The following is a 15957-nucleotide window of genomic DNA, read 5'->3' as shown; positions in this document are numbered from 1 at the left end:
GAACGGAAAAAATGTCACTAGGAAAATAAGGAACGGAAAAAAAGGAACTCTAAAATCTCGCCAAATAATGTCGCCGATTGGAATTGGGGAAACCTGCCAAATTCTAATTTAACGGGCAGGGTTATAGCAGGCTCTCTTGAGGAAGGATTTAAGGGTAAGACGTTGAGCTGGCTGCAGCTGAGCAAGGTCATGTCGATGGCAGGTTTATCCAACTTGCCTGCAGGAAAATCGTATGTTCTCCCCCGTTTCTTGCTTCACCCGTTTCCTTTAGGAAACCGACCCACGTCACCCGGAAGGCAAAAATTCACGGGGAGCAAATGTTTCTCTTCTGTTAAATACCAATAATTGCCGTCCTTGAAACTAAATTTCATCCATCCCTAACTGGAAGCTAACAGTTTGTTCACAGTAAAGTGTTGATAAATGACGAATTGTCAGTAAAGACGGCACGCGAAAGCTGCTTGTTTGCAGGACTAAATAGCTTAATAATTTGATAAGCTGTAAAAATTTAAACAGAACTATTGGCGTAGTATAGTCTGTTATTTTTTATTACGGTTTAACGAATCTAGCAATAATATTATATTATGCATTCCGTTATTATTTAATCTATCCGTAATAGGAAATATAATTTTCTAAACATTAACGGTTTATCATCAGTTAATTTATAAAACGACAGGTATTTTATAGTGTCATTTTTTACACTTTAACGGTTTATCATTAGGTTTTTTTTTTTTTTTTTTTTTTTTTTAAGTCCAAAGAGACTTTGATCCTGGAGGACTATTCTTTTCGTTTTGCGATTTTGCGTTGAATCGCTGTAAACGGCGAATCACTTTTCAAACTGTTGCCAACAAATGTTAGAGTCCTGCATTATATTCGAAGAAATTAAATAATGAAAAATCTGCATAAATATATGCATATTTCTCGCATTGTGATAAAACAACGGTACATAGAGCCATCGAATTTTGAATGACGTAATCCTCCTGCGAATATGGGCATCTGGAAGCCCAAATTTGAAATTTGTTTTATTATCTATTTCATATTTTGTAAAACTTTAACGAATTTTTGATTAACAAACTCAACGATTTAAAAGCGAGGAATGGCAACACTATACGAAAAAAAAAAAAAAAAAAAATTATCTACAGCGCGTGGAACTGTGTATCGGAAATTCTTCTAAAGATATGCTCTTTTTTAAATTCTTTTGGGACATTGCTATTTAAATGAATTTTATGGTTTAAGTGCAAAGAACATGATATTTAATAAATAAAAGTAGCACACAAAACGTTAAAAAAAAAGCCCCCTTTGGACGTAGTTTAAAACCTGAAACCTTTAAGATTTTTTTTTTTTTTTTTTTAAATATGAATGATGGTCTCTCAGCCGACTTCGACTTGACCAGAAGCAGTTGTCACTTTATTATGCAGTCACCTAATAGGTGGGCCACCTTCGCCTCCTCTGAAGGGACGGACAATTAGAACTATGCATTCCCCTGGATTCGAACCCAAGCCGTAAGGTATCGCAATTGGCTCCCCCAATCACTACACCGTCTGGGCGGCATTTATCATTAGTTAGTTTATAGAATATGATATTTTATACTAATTAATATAGTTAAATTAAAATAATTAGCTAAACCGGCTTGGCTAGTTTCCCCCCTCCGTCAAATACTTATTTATTTGAGGAAATAACTTAATTATACGCTTTAACGGTAACATATATTTTACACTATATTTATTTTATATTAAAATTTTTCCTATATATAAATAAATACGGGCATACACGCAATCGAATCGGCTTAATGTACTTTCATTTATAGAATAATGCACTTCAGAATGTGAACAGTGAACTTTCTTCTGGTGATTATCTTCCTATGATGATCAGTATTTCTGAGAACTTGGACATCGGTGCTGAGAGCTATTTCTCTAATTCGCAAAAGCCCAAAATTTTATGAACCTGTGGTCATCTTAGAGAAAGGGTTTACTGTACTTTCTGTCTCTAACTGTGGCAATTTATTGGTATGAAAAAATTTCTTGTAGTAGAATATAATCCATTCATGCAAGCCCTGTTATAAGAATAATTTAATAAAAGAAGCAAAATTATCATTTTATTCAAAATTGCATTTTTCGACCAAGGTAGTAAGGAGTTCTATCGGTTAAATGTTGCTATTTCCGATTTTTAACTTACTAATTTAACATTTATTTATTTATTTATTTTTTTAGCCCAAAGGGGCGTTAGTCCCAAAGGGCTATTAGTCTCAAAACGAAATTTTGCGTGGTTTCACTTTCTGCGTTGATTCATTTTTCAAACTGTTGCTACAAAATATTATTGCCATGCATTATATTTTTTAATTAAAGAAACTAAATAATGAAGATTCTGCATAAATGCATGAATGTTTCCGCATTTTCAAAAAACAACAGTACCTAGAGCCATCCAATTTTGAATAACGTAGTAGTACTCCAACCAAACATGAGCACTTGAAATTCCGAATTTGGAATTTGTTTTATTAGCTATTCCCAATTCTGTAAAACTTTAACGAATTTTTTAATTAACAAACTCATCGATTTAAAAGCGTGCAACGGGAACACTGTACGAAAAAAGAAAGCGCCCGAAACTGTGTATCGGAAATTCTTAAATTTTGCGCTTTTTAAATATTTTGTGATATTGCTGTGGAATTGAATTTTATGGTAAAGTGCGAAGAACATTATATTTAATAAGTAAAGGTACCACACAAAACGTTAAAAAAAAATCATTTTGGGCGCAATATGATATATGAAAGCTTTCAGATTTTCCTTTAAATAATGAAAAATCTGCATAAATGTATGTATATTTCTCGCATTGTGATAAAACAACGGTACATAGAGCCATCGAATTTTGAATGACGTAATCCTCCTACGAATATGGGCATGTGGAAGACCAAATTTGAAATTTGGAATTTGATTTATTATCGATTTTATATTTTGCAAAACTTTAACGAATTTTTGAGTAACAAACTCAGCGATTTAAAAGGGAGCAATGGCAACACTCTACGGGTGGGAAAAACCTTTTTGTCTCCAGCGCGCGGAAGTGTGTATCGGAAATTCTAAAGATATGCTGCGGCATTGCTATTGAATTAAATTTTATGGTTTAAGTGCAAAGAACATGATATTTAATAAATAAAGGTAACACACAAAACATTAAAAACACGCCCTTTGGACGTAATTGAAAATCTGAAAACTCAGATATTTTTTTTTCCCCAGTGGCGTGGTAAAAGGAATCATTAAAAACGAAGCTGAGCTTCTTAATTACATTTTGCAGCTTTAGAATGATACCGCTAATTTGATTATCCAGAACTCGAAGTATTGAATAAATTTGAGTTAAATAAAATTCAAAATTAATGCGAAAGAATTTGTTTTAGCAAATTTCGTGAGATAGATTATGTTCTGCTGTTCTGTAATTTTTAATTAGGACCGTAAAAGAAATGCATCTTGACGAAGAGGTGAAAACTGTTGAAAACAGTCAATTTCCTATTTATGAGAAAACTTTATTATGACTTTGGAGATTAAAAAGTACATATAAATATTATAGTTCTCATTTTTCATGTTTAAATAATTAGTAAGAAATATGGATTCTAATGCAGCAATTGTAGTGTAATTCTAAATGAACTATTTATAACATTGTTATCAATGAAGCAACAATCGTATAATTAAAAAAATGAATGCAAAATTCTATTATTATTGTTTTGAGCTCAAGTTCTATGTTTCAAGAGCTTTCAAGTCTGAATTAGTTACTTTTCAGACTTAAAATTGCAGTATAACTTTTGTATTTAAAATTTTGTTAGCAGTTTCTTAGCAGTTCTAAAACAAATATCATGCAGAATTTTAGCAGTATTAGAAAAGGACTCAAAAAGAGCTGACAAGGAAACTTCTTATCTTTTGGCTTTTTTAATTGTTGAAGTGTATGGAGTCAAAATTAAAATTACTAACCAGTTTTTAAGGTTGTTATTAATTAAAACATCTGTAATTTTTAATAAGCATCATGTTTATGAGGAAATGGCAATTCAGATAATAAGTATTATCTGAATTATCGTTTCCTAGTCATTCCTAGTATCATCAGGGCCGGTGCCAGAGCATATGTAGTCGGCGCGGCCGCACCGGGCGAGAGAATTGAGAGAACGCAAAATTTTTAGAACTTTGGAAAGAGCTGGGCGGCAGAATTTTGAAGTTCTAAAGCAGGCACCGTGCGGCAAAACGTCTAGCGCAGGCCTTGAGCATCATTCCAAGTCTTAGTAAATCAGCTTAGAAACTTAGTATATCAGAACTTACTAAAATAGTCGATTTGTATAATTCCGCTAAGAGCGAGTATTGCTTAACTTAAAACAGTATAAAACTTGTTCTTTTCCTGCAGTGATAATTTTAAAAGTATACATGAATTATTTGGTACACTTAAATAGAATTGGTGCTCGTTGATTGAACACGTTAACTTATTTTGTTATTACACATTGTACTGTAATTAATTTAAACTTTTGTTACCATCAATGCTTAAGTTAATTATAATGTTACTGTACTGAAATTAATTGCTTTTTCGTAGTCTGTTGTTGCATCTGCACTGCATTGTTAATATAATTAAATAATTTATTGTGTCTTTCTTTCTTAAATGAAATCTAATTCCATTGCATTATATTTTTTCTACGTGAATTCCTTTGCATTTCAAAAGCCTTATATTTTATTTCTTTCTGTAATAGACAGAGTTTTATGGATTTTTTATGGTAAGCCTGACTGGCTCTAAATCTCAGCGTGTGATGAATTTTGTAAGAAAAATGCTACTTTAAAAACAGGGAAAACTTAAACGATAAAGGTCTGAGTTTAGTAGTAAAATTGTATGCATTTCAAAGAAATATAGAGTAACTGTTGTAATATAGAGTACATAAAGTTATTGGATTCTACACTTTAACTAGTAATTTTATAGAATAACGATTTCCTAATCGTTAAAGGATTAGAAAAGACCCTTCGTAAAATTGTTAGTAAATGCCTAATCGTAAGTAAAGATGGTGTTAAAGCGTTAGTAAATGACGAATTGTTAATAAAGATGGCACGGGAAAGCCGCTAACTAATGTAGCAATAATATTATATGTTCTGTTTTTCTTTATTATTTATAAATTATTCTATTCGTAATATGAAATATATTAATTCAGAAGTCAAACAACAAAAATCAGCGTTATATTTACAAAATTTTTCACAGAACTAGTTTCGATGGTTTTACCGAATCACCATCCTCAGCTGCAAAACCGCAAATGAACAAGATAGGAAATAATGATTAGATAAGATAAGAAAGCCTGGACAAAAATAAGCAAGTGGCGCCATCCGTTGGTGAAACCAGAACTAAAACATAATTTCTTTAAAGGATTTAAATAAAGATGATTTAAATAAAGTTCTTTCAACAATGAATTCTATTGATCCTGCTATTCAGTTCACTTTTGAACTTGAGACTTGCAATTCCCTTCCGTTTCTCGACATTCTGGTCACACGTAACACATCCAACTTCAGTACTACGGTTTACCGTAAACATTCATCGGTTTGCCTTCCACCACACTTTAAATCATGTCATCCGACTAAACAAAAGTTAGCTTCATTTTATTCCTATGTTTTCCGTGCTCTTCAAGTTTGCTCCTCCAAATTAGCCCTTGATGAAGAACTAAATTATTTAAAAGCAATAGCTATTGACAGGGGCTTTTCACCCAACATTATTAATCAAGCAGTTAAAAAATTCTCATCTCAACACACTAAAAGGCACACTCTTGTTTTAGGAAATTATAAAAATTCTGTTGTCATTCCCTTCTTTCCATCAATTAGCTACAAAGTTGCACATATTTTGCAGAAATTTAACTTTCGGGTTGTTTATTCTCCCATCAATAAAATTCCGAGTTCCATACTCAAGGACCCCATTCCGGATATGAATTCCTGGGGTATTTATAGGATTCCTTGCCAGTGTGGTTTAATTTACATTGGCCAAACTAAGAGAGCCTTAAAATTTCGCGTCAAGGAACATGAGGCATATGTTAGAAAAAAGGAAACCCAGAAGTCTTCTGTTGCTCAACATTGTTGGTCCGAAAATCACACTTTCAATTTTTCTGCTGCCAAAATTATTCAAAAAACATCTTCCATTGGAGAACTGGATTTTCTAGAGGCATTTCACATTCATAAAAATCTTTCTGTTCTAGTTAACGATCCTAATTGCAATCCAAATTTGCTTTCGGCCTTTAAAGAAATTATGTTTTAGTTCTGGTTTCACCAACAGATGGCGCCACTTGCTTATTCTTGTCCAGGCTTTCTTATCTTATCTAATCATTATTTCCTATCTTGTTCATTTGCGGTTTTGCAGCTGAGGATGGTGGTTCGGTAAAACCATCGAAACTAGTTCTGTGAAAAATTTTGTAAATATAACGCTGATTTTTGTTGTTTGACTTCTGAATTAGTATTTATTCGGCGTGTTATTGTGTCTTAATGAAATATATTTTTGGAGAGAATTTTCCGCTTACCATTAGTTAATTTATCAAATAACGAACTTATTTTAATCTCAAATTGTTTATTTTTCACTTTACCGGTCTATCATTTGTTAGTTATAGCATAACTAATTAAAGTGTGAAATTATTTATCAATTACATACTTTAACCGATTGGCTAGTTATTTCATTAAAAATCAAGTTTTTCTATGAAACAACTGAATTATACGCTTTAAGGGTAACATATATTTGTAAAGTTGCATCATTAATAACGTCTACTGGTAAGACAAGATTCATGTTGCGAAATTTAGTTGAAAATATCCTAGTCCTATCTATTTTCATGGTTTAAAATTTTAGCCATTTATGGTGGAATATTTTCAATTATAATGTATTCTTGGCAGTTATTAATTATGAATGAAATAAATCCTAATAAGCAGATTTCGTAGCATTGCCCGCTTTTGTATTTGAATACAAATACGAAAGTGTTTCATTAGGCAAATATTTGATTAAAGGTATAATTTAAAACTAAGTGAGAACCCATGAATCAAAAGTTCCCGTGCTTTGCCATGATTAAAATAACCACCAAAGAAGAAATGAGGAGAAAATGCAGTAGGTACTAGCTATTCAAGGGATAGAAAAATTATTAATAGTTGTAGAAGAGCATTTTTGAAATCATTTCTTGAGTACAAATTCCGGGGAGTTCTAAATCACCGAGAGTTCTTAAATGTTAAATAACTTCAGTGCCTTTAATTGAGTCTGAAAATTGGATTGATGGAGTTGAATTTTTTGAATTTTAAAATTTGCAATTTGCTAGAAAAGGCGAATTTTCTGCTCAAGTGCTTGCAACAATATTGAAAATTCTAAATTTTCGAATCTATGGGCGAAGTAGATCATTAATTACATCAAATGCTTCTAATAATTCTTCTAATAACTATTTTAGAGTTTAAGGACAGGTTGCAGGGACTGTAAATAATCTAAAGATATTTAGAAATACAACAAGATTTGACAGTTGAGGAAAATTGAAAAATACACTAATTATCATAAAAGATGAACTGAAAATAATTATAATGTAAGAAAGAAAAATTTTCTCCTTTATTTTTGTTTATTTTCACAATTTTAAAAAAATGATATAAATCTAAAATTTGGTTACTTAGGGAAATTGCTATAAATTAAGCATAAAACAAATCAGTGCGAGAATGGTTTTGCATACGAACTGCGACTGCAACACATTTCAACCAGTTTTAACCAGCCTCAGATGTTAAAAAGTTCCAGAATTAAGATCTTCTTATTGTAAATGCACAAAGTTTAAATCTTGGCATAAAATTAAATAACTTGGGCATTTAAAGCCCGAATATTGGAAAATATCATAATTAAGAATTTTTAAATTTTTGTAACAGCATACGTACAAAATAATGATCAACAATTGATTCAAAGCTTTCATACAAATACAATAATCCGAATGGAATGTAAAAGATTATTACTATTCTAATTTATATTGAAAGTTGTTACACGACCTTGAAAAATCAATATTATAATTTATAAGGCAGACATGTAACTGAAATTATTAAATGCCACAAAAATGCAAATATAATGAGACTTTTCTAATGCGACCACTAACGGCGGCTTCAAGCGATTTTTAGGCCACTTATATAGATGGTTGCATTAGAGAGGCAAATGTATAAAAGCCTGTTTATTTATGTTGTAGGAAACACTTTTAGAGTTCGCCGTCATGAGATTCTCTGTACTTATATGTAAAACAGCTACAAATAATATGTCTTACTAAAACGATCTGACATATTTAGGCTTCTAAAATTATGTCAAAAATTTCAAAAAGGAAATGTAACAGAAAAAAATCCTGATTTGGTTAATTTAAAGCAGTCAACACAGTTTATGATAAATAAAACATTAATTAAAGCATCACAGGCTTCAGTATGAGAAAAGATTAGCATGATCATCAAAACAGATTATTTAGGTTATGGCAAAGTACCATAAGATTATCTGCCGAATTGAGTATGGATGCCTTCATGGAGGACTGTTTATAGAGAGTAGTTGACAAAAATTATTTCATACGTCTGATAGAAACTAACTCGTATTTATGTTACACATGGAGAAAAACACGAAAATTTCCTGGTAAGCAGCACATCCGCCATGGTTTGAGTGCCAGTCGAACTACCAATATTCAACAATTTTTACCTCTCGGCTGCTAGCGGTCAAAGGTCATTTAAGTTATTCTCTGAATTTCAAAGTTATCTGTCTATGCTTTATTACACAATTATTCATGCTCAGATTTTTGGAAACAAGAGATAAATTAAAAACTGGAATTCTAGATAACCAAGTTAAATAAATAATGTTATTTAATTTTCCGTTTTGATACGTTTTACGTTATGAATACGAAAAGCTCCCACGTATGACTTATTTGGAGCTCAATTTGGAGAGTAGAATGAATAAGCTTCTTTAATTTGGTTTGGTTTACTTGACTATAACAAAGCGCACGAAAGGTATCTGCCAAGAGAATGGTTGCCTTCGTGGAGAGCTTCCTAAGGAAAACTAGTTCGTAACCACGTTATATAGGGAAAAAACCACGAAACGCTGCTTTGCTAGGAATCGAACCCAGATATAACAACCAGGGTATTCAGCAACTTAACCGCTCGGCCGCTTTTAAGTTTCCATGAGCTCTACACGTAATTGTAATTAATATAACTACTATAAGTAAAAATCCTTTCTAAGATATCCATCAGCCATCCATCAGATTTCAGCCTATCAGCGGCCGAGCGGTAAAGACGCTGAACACTGGTAGTTCGGTCCGAGATTCCAATCCCGCGAACGGGCTGGCTGCATGGGCACTTTCGTGGTTTCTCCCATGTGTAATATGTATACGAGCCAGTTTCCCTTAGAAGGTTCTCCACGAAGGCATCCCTCCCTTTAGCTAGATAGCCCTCGTGCGTTTGCCATGTTAAGGAATATTCTTTGATATCGCCAAGAGATGGCGTTAGGAGTCCATCTATTGGCTTACTTGACCTTTCCCCTTCTGAACACGTGACTTGAAAAAATATTCTTCTTCTTGAAGGTAGAATTTCGATGAACTGCGCAATAGAATTCGATTGAGATTTTAGCTGGAACTATTCAGTTCTTGCCTCTTGAGCATTAAATATTCGATTCAGGCATTTTAGCCTACATTGTATATATGTAAATATTAAGTTTAATTAAAATTTATGGAAAACCCTCCAGACCATGCATCTCGCCCTTTGGATTATGAGTGATTCGACTTTGATATAGAACTTTCGTTACATAATGGTGCATCGGCACCAGAAAAGAATCTGATTAATTTGAAAATTTGTGTTTTTCGCCTTTTGGATTAGCTTTGTAAGCGAAGACTTCTCACGGTAAGTCTCCTTTGATAATTTATTAAAATGGAACAGAAGACACTAATTAAGAATCGAGCACATATACGTGCTTCTGTAACTCAAATTATTAAAAATGTAGATGAGTATTTAAAAGAAGAAAATCAAGAAGAGTTAGAAACTTGTTTGGAATTGTTAAATAGTAAAGAAACGGAACTACATGATTTAAATGAAAAAATACAAAATTTGATTGAAGATGAATCAAAATTAGATTCAGATATTAACACTTCTATGGAATATAACGATAAAATAATAATAGCGAAGTCTAAAATCAACCGTTATTTAAGGAAATACAATACTCAAAATATCAACACGAATTTAAATAATTCATCTACAGAAGTTGAAACCAAAAGACAGATTGAAGGCAATGTAAAATTACCCAAACTGTTAATTCACAAATTTTCCGGAGATTATAACGATTGGATGAATTTTTGGAATTCATTCAAGGTCACTATTCATGACAATGTTACACTTTCGAAGATAGAAAAATTTAATTATTTGAGAACTTATTTATGTGGAAACGCAGCATCAGCCATAGAAGGTCTCTCAATCTCAGAGGCTAATTATGACTCTGCTATAGACATTCTTAAAAATAGATTCGGTCAAAGTGACCTTATTATCAATATACACATTTCTAATCTCTTAAATTTAAATCCCGTTCAAAGTTCAAGTGAAGTGGCAAAATTGCGAAAACTTTATGATACAATTAACGTTCAAGTCAGAAGCCTTTTAGCATTCGGTGTGAAACCAGAAACATATTCCAACATGTTTATTCCAATTTTGATGAAAATTGTCCCGAACGATATAACTTTAGAATTTCATCGTACAAATACTGAAAATCCTTCAACCTATGATTTAAACAAATTTCTAGACTTTCTCCGATTAGAAATAGAATCGCGAGAAAAGATTAATTCGTTATCCTTCCCACGCAAGTCAAACCCGGAAATGAAAGGTATTAACAGATATCCACCGACGCTGAAACATAAACAAACTGTCACCACACATGAATTTATGGCAGCCGCGTCATCAAATCGAAACTGCATTTTTTGTTTTCAAAACCATGACTCAGAGTCCTGTTTATGCCTTACAGTTAATGAGAAGAGAGATATTTTGAAAAAACAAGCGCGTTGTCTGCTTTGTTTGGCCCCTAAACACAAAATCTCACAGTGCCGGCAACGCCAAACTAAAGTTTGTAAAATTTGCAAAGGTAAACATTCAGAAGCCATATGTTTTAAATCCAGTTCGATAGTTAAAAATACACCAAGTGATAAAAAGGATAGTATATTAATTTCGAAAAATGATACACAAACTAATGAACAGAAAGAAGAAATTGTTTCGGCCGTTTCACATAATGCAAATAATACAATTCTTTTACAGACTTACACGATAAAAGTTAAAACAGCTAAGGAAAAGGTGTTTGCCAGACTTCTCTTGGATAGTGGAAGTATGAAAAGTTTTTGTGCTCGCGAGTTAGCGGACAGGTTAAACCTCGAAGTCATAAGAAAAGAAAAATTGACTGTCTACACTTTTGGGAATACTTCTCCCATCCAAAAAAATTATGACGTAGTTAAATTAACTTTAGAACATAGAAGTTCTCCCGATTCTAGAATAGAAGTTGAATTATTAGTAACTGATCATATATCAGGTGCAGATATTCCACCTCCTAAATCAGAAGAAATTAAGCAAAACAGACAATTAAAAAATTTGCTGCTCGCAGATTTTCCCGATTGTAAAAAACCCATTGCCATTCTAATTGGTGCAGATTATTATTACAACATAGTAATGGGACACGTTAAATGCTTAAGCAAAAATCTTGTTGCAGTGGAAACTATTTTCGGCTGGTGCCTACATGGACGAAAAGGTGATGAGGATGTCTCTTTAGCTTTCAATGTAGTTGTAGGGGAAGATTTGATTTCCAAACAAATAACAAAATTTTGGGACTTGGAAAACTCAGGACTTATTGATAAGAGGAAAAACTTCGATTCAACTGAAAATGAAGTCGTCGAATATTTCGAATCAAATATAACATATGAAAATTCTCGCTATAAAGTTAGATTGCCTTGGAAACATGACACATCAAATCTAAATAATAATAGGGAAATCGCAGAACAAAGATTTCATCGACGATTTAAAAAAGATCCTAATCTATTTTCCGAATACAGGAACGTATTAAGAGATCAGTTAAAACAAAATATTATCGAACCAGTTTCAGAAATTTCAAATGAAGAGGATGTCGTGTTTTACTTGCCACATAGGGAAGTTATACGCGAGGATCGAGCTACAAGTAAATTACGTATTGTTTATGATGCATCATCGCATGCCCCAGGATCCATTTCTTTAAATGACTGTCTACATGTTGGGCCAAATTTATACCCTGAAATATTCGAAATATTGTTAAGATTTCGGTATGATTTAATAGCCTTCACCGCAGATATAAAACAAGCCTTTTTACAGATTCTCATACATGAAAAAGATCGAGACGCAACCAGGTTTCTGTTTTCCGATTTCCCTAATGATGAAACCATTTCTCCTGATATATATAGGTTCACTAGAGTTTTATTCGGAATAAATAGTAGTCCATTTCTATTAGCCGCTACCATTAAACATCATCTGAAAAAATATAATAAACTTTATCCTACAACGGTTAACTTTTTGAATGAGAACGTATATGTAGATGATGTGATTGGAAGCCAACCAACGATCAATGAAGCATTAACTACGAGTCTAGAATCGGTCCAAATATTTAAGGAAGCAAGCATGCAGCTTCACAAATGGCATAGTAACTCGAGACAATTACATGAATTGTGGGTAAAAAAGGGTATCGTTCTAGATGAAAATCCTGAAGATTTTAATAAAGAAAATTTCCCATTTAAAGTCTTAGGTATGGCATGGGATAATTCAAAGGACTTACTATATTTTGATGTTCGGAACTTATTGTCTTTCACATCTAAACCAATAGAAACAAAACGATTTCTTCTACAAGTGTTGGGTCGGATATTCGATCCGATTGGAATTTTAGGACCTTTCACTGTTAGAATAAAGTGCTTAATACAGAAGATTTGGTTGTCACAAATATATTGGGATGAACCGTTACCTGAAGATTTGTCCTCTGAATGGAGAAGGTGGTGTGAAGAGCTACCTCAAATGGCTGAATTCTCCATCTCTCGTTACCTTTTCATGCACTCGAACATTAATGTCGAAAATCTCGAACTACATTGCTTTTCAGATGCAAGTGTCAAAGCCTATGGTACAGTCGCATATTTACGTTTCACGACAGAAAATAAAGAAATCAAAACGGCCTTTGTCTCTTCTAAAAATAGGGTAGCCCCACTAAAATCCCTTACTTTACGGAGGTTAGAATTAATGGGGGCATTGTTATCAGTTAAGTTAGTCAGCAATATTCTGAAAGCACTGAAATTGAGAATTCCGTGCTATTTTTGGACAGACTCAACAATTACTTAATTTTGGATCCAGAAACAACCTGAAGCCTTCAAACCCTTTGTCAGGAATCGTGTCGAAGAAATACAAAAATTGAGTTCACCTCAAGATTGGCATTATTGCCCAGGTGTCGACAACCCTGCCGATCTCGTATCTCGGGGAACGAAGATTTCCAAGTTAATAAATGAGACCATTTGGACGCAAGGTCCCCAATGGCTTCAACTCCCTCACGAACTTTGGCCAAGATTAGATATTAAAGAAACAATAGATGAAAACAAGCTGGAATACCGAAAGAGATCCGGTGATATACATCAACGTGAATGTACAATCGAAAAAAGTGCAGATGACCTTTTCGACATATCAAAATATAGCAAATTAGAGAGGGTGTTGAGAGTCACTGCTTGGACAACACGTTTCATTAAAAAATTAAGAAAAACTAGCGACATTCAAGGAACTCTCACAGCTGAAGAGTTACAAGAAGCGGAAAATTTCTGGATAAGATCAGAGCAAAAGAAGTTTTTTTGCCGAAGAATATAAATCCCTCAAAGAAGGTAATTCAGTTGGAAAAAATTCTCCTTTGTATAATTTTCTTCCTTACATTGATGAAAAGGAAATCATGAGGTTGAGAGGAAGACTGGAATTTTCTGACTTCTCACTAGATAAGAAACATCCAATAATCTTACCTAAAAATTCTAGACTAACGATTCTGATTGTATGCAAAGAACATGAGAAGATAATGCATGGAGGAATTGCTGCGACTTTAGCTAAAGTCAGATCACGCTTCTGGATTCCTAAAGGACGACAGTTAGTCAAAAAAGCATTAAAAGGTTGTATAATTTGTCAAAAATATTTAGCTAAACCAGCAGACCAGATGACAGCACCCTTACCAAAGGATAGAATCCAAGAATCGCCTCCATTTGCAGTCTGTGGAATTGATTTCGCCGGACCAGTTTACGTAAAGAGTTCTAAAGACATTCGAAAATCCTATATTGTTTTGTTCGTTTGCGCAGTAACCCGAGCTGTACACTTAGAACTTGTATCAGATATGTCAACAGAATCCTTTTTACTTGCATTTCGCAGATTTTTGAGCAGAAGAGGAAACTGCGTAATCATCTACTCTGACAACGCCAAGACCTTTAAGAGGGCAAAGAAAGAACTTGAGAATTTTTCGAAAGTTTTAAAAGATGACAAATTCAAGAATTTCATTGCCAAAGAAAGAATCCATTGGAAATTTATAATCGAACGAGCCCCATGGTGGGGAGGGTTTTATGAGAGACTTGTTAGATCTGTTAAAGAATGTTTAAGAAAAATCGTAGGAAAAGCATTGTTGACTTTCGAAGAAATGTCTACACTACTTGTCGAAGTGGAGTCAGTTCTTAATTCACGACCTCTAAGTTACGTTTACAACGACAATGACGAGCCACAAGCGTTGACTCCAATGCACTTCTTAAACATTGGACAAACTGATTTGAAGTATCCTTTGACTTTTGCTAGAATCATCGGTAGCGAAACGACAAGAGAAACGCTGTTAAAAAGAAAGCGTTATCAAGAATTGCTGTTAAAACAGTTGTGGTGGAAATGGAAGCAACAATATTTATTAGATCTTAGAACTGCCCATTTCTTGAAGAATCCGCAACTTCAACCAGAACTAAAAGTAGGAGATGTTGTTTTAGTCGAAGGAGATAATAAAAACAAACTCTTATGGAAACTTGGTAGAATCATAAAAATTATTCCTGGACGTGATGGTAAAGTCCGATCATTCGAATTAAAAACTGGTAATGGGACTTTAAAACGTACTGTTCAACATCTATATCCTCTTGAACTTTAGATATTTTGAACTTTAACGATTTAGTTATGTTTTTCTTTTTTGTCTATTAATGATTAAATTGAATATCGTTAGTTAAGTTTGTTCAGTTAAGTGGAAAATATTTTAAAATTTAGTTCATTTATTAGTTATAACATTTATTATTTGATACCTGTATTGGAATTGAAGTGTTTGACTAATTAGTATTTTTTAATATTTTTATAGAATAGTGATTTATGTACTTGATTGTCTGTATAACTGAGTTAGATGAACTCTTGTCAGAGTTCAGGTGGGGAGTGTGTTAAGGAATATTCTTTGATATCGCCAAGAGATGGCGTTAGGAGTCCATCTATTGGCTTACTTGACCTTTCCCCTTCTGAACACGTGACTTGAAAAAATATTCTTCTTCTTGAAGGTAGAATTTCGATGAACTGCGCAATAGAATTCGATTGAGATTTTAGCTGGAACTATTCAGTTCTTGCCTCTTGAGCATTAAATATTCGATTCAGGCATTTTAGCCTACATTGTATATATGTAAATATTAAGTTTAATTAAAATTTATGGAAAACCCTCCAGACCATGCATCTCGTCCTTTGGATTATGAGTGATTCGACTTTGATATAGAACTTTCGTTACAGCCATAATTGAATAATCCTAATCCATTCATGTTTCTAGTTGATTTTTGGTATTCTGTGAAGATCACCACCCTAGAAAGATGATATTCAGTGCAAGTGTTTGTTTATACCTATAGAAATGCCTGTCACTTTTGAAAGTGATCGTCTTAAGGAGATGGTCGCCAATCGTTTATGGGCTACTAGATGGTCCGGCTCTGAGTAGGTTACGCATTGG

Source organism: Stegodyphus dumicola, chromosome 2 (genome assembly GCF_044657685.1).
Source record: "Stegodyphus dumicola isolate Sdum_Otavi_A_Nest chromosome 2, ASM4465768v1".
NCBI classification, from domain to species: Eukaryota; Metazoa; Arthropoda; class Arachnida; order Araneae; family Eresidae; genus Stegodyphus; species Stegodyphus dumicola.
The sequence above is the reverse complement of the archived record's forward strand: the minus strand, read 5'-3'. Positions refer to the sequence as shown.